At 32.6% G+C, this 1,724-nt stretch overlaps 1 protein-coding gene across 1 annotated transcript in view; it reads left to right on the top strand.

Moving 5' to 3' along the window:
- The first annotated feature begins 1,150 nt into the window (after positions 1 to 1,150).
- LOC128885387 (thyroid transcription factor 1-associated protein 26 homolog) overlaps positions 1,151 to 1,724 on the top strand; it is an 84,294-nt gene continuing 83,720 nt past the window's right edge. Inside the window, exon 1 of the mRNA XM_054139408.1 lies at positions 1,151 to 1,156. The gene's annotated coding sequence lies outside the window, so the exon portion shown is untranslated. The remainder of the gene's footprint in view (positions 1,157 to 1,724) is intronic.

Here is a 1,724-nt window from a genome sequence, read left to right as displayed (position 1 = left end):
CAGTTTATACGAGACGGATGAGAAACTACTATATAGAGCAAAAAACGAAGAGTCGACGGGGAAAGGCGACGAAAAGAAAACATTTAGAATCACACCGCACGGCGATCGTGGAGAGAAACACAATTGTATTAATAAGAAACGATTATCCGATGTCATATCTCTTTTTGAAAGTATGTAAAACGTATGTGTATATATATACAATATATATATGTATAAAGACATGTAAATGTTTATGTATGTACACATAGAGTGTCTTATAACGTGCCTGTAAGAAAATTCCATGAAATGAAAACGAAAAAAAAAATGTAATAATAATTGAACTACCTACGTTTTGTATGAGTACTTAGTTTTTACCACGATATACATTATATAAACGAATGGTTACATATGTGTATACACACACACACGCGCGCGCGCGCACTCGTCAGAGACAGAAGCACAGGAGTACATACAGACACAGAACGCGCAAGATTTTTCAATCAAGTAAAAAATATGTAGAGCCTGTTGCCGTGGTTGTAAACAAGAATTAAAAAAAGAAAAAAAAAATGGAAACAAAATTGCAGAAATAAACATTGTTTATAAACTGCGCGGAAACTATTTTCTTCTTTCCATTTGATTTTCATCGTTGCTATTCCCCCAACTACTTCTGCCCAACCATACCTGGCCTCTGGCTACGTTGGAATCGTAAAAATAGTAAACGAGAACAAAAAAATGGTTAACACGATACTTATTTTCAGCGAATAATTACAATCGATGCTTTGCATATGTATAAAAATTAAACGAAGTTTTCATAGTAAATATAAATATTAGACGCTTTGAAGTTACTATTGTTGTAAAAATATATTTACCTCGAGAAAGGAAAATAAAAGGACGAAGGATTATGGAGTTTAAAATTCCCACTAATTCTAAATTCATTCTTGTCACGATTTTTATAGTTCTTAGTCATCAAGGATTTCAGTGAGAATTTTCGCTTCGTTCGATTTTTCGCTACATTCTATAAATAAATTATTAACTTTCCTGTTATCCTATTATTCAACCGGAGCTTCCCTGATTCAACCGCTAGATGGCGCCATCGGCGAAATTTAAATTTTGCATCTATTAATCGCCGAAAAACATTTATAACCGTTTAATTTCAATCGAAATCGTATCAACACTGGTTCTTTAATGTTGCTAATGATCTCTACCATCTTCCACGAGTACCAAGACCAATTATTTTTACGCAAAAAGTTAATAAAAGTTAATTTTTTTGAATGTCGCAAGGATCTATACTATCCTTCACGAGTCGCGAAAGTTAATAATTCATTCGTTAGATGTAACAAACAATCGAACGAAGCGAAAATTCTCACTGAAATCCTTGACGATTGCTTAAGAACTATAAAAATGGTGACAAGAATGAATTTAAAATTAATGGGAATTCTAAGCTCCATAATCCTTCATCCTTTCACTTTTCCTTTCTTTCATATTATCCCTAAAAAATTCGAGGTCAATATATGTTTACAACAAATCCTCGATGATCGTTTAATGAAAATCGAGGTCCTAACAGAAATTTTTTTTGAATGTTGCAACGATCTATACTGTCCTTCACGAGTCGCGAAAGTTAATAATTCATTTATGGAATGTAACAAACAATCGATCGAAGCGAAAGTTCCCTCGTTAGTTAAATACCTAGATACGTAGATACATAGTCTTATAAAAATACGTACTCTTATAAAAATAAATAATAT

This window comes from Hylaeus anthracinus, unplaced genomic scaffold (genome assembly GCF_026225885.1).
Source record: "Hylaeus anthracinus isolate JK02 unplaced genomic scaffold, UHH_iyHylAnth1.0_haploid 11981, whole genome shotgun sequence".
Lineage (NCBI taxonomy): Eukaryota > Metazoa > Arthropoda > Insecta > Hymenoptera > Colletidae > Hylaeus > Hylaeus anthracinus.
This window is presented reverse-complemented; position numbering and strand designations above follow the sequence as displayed.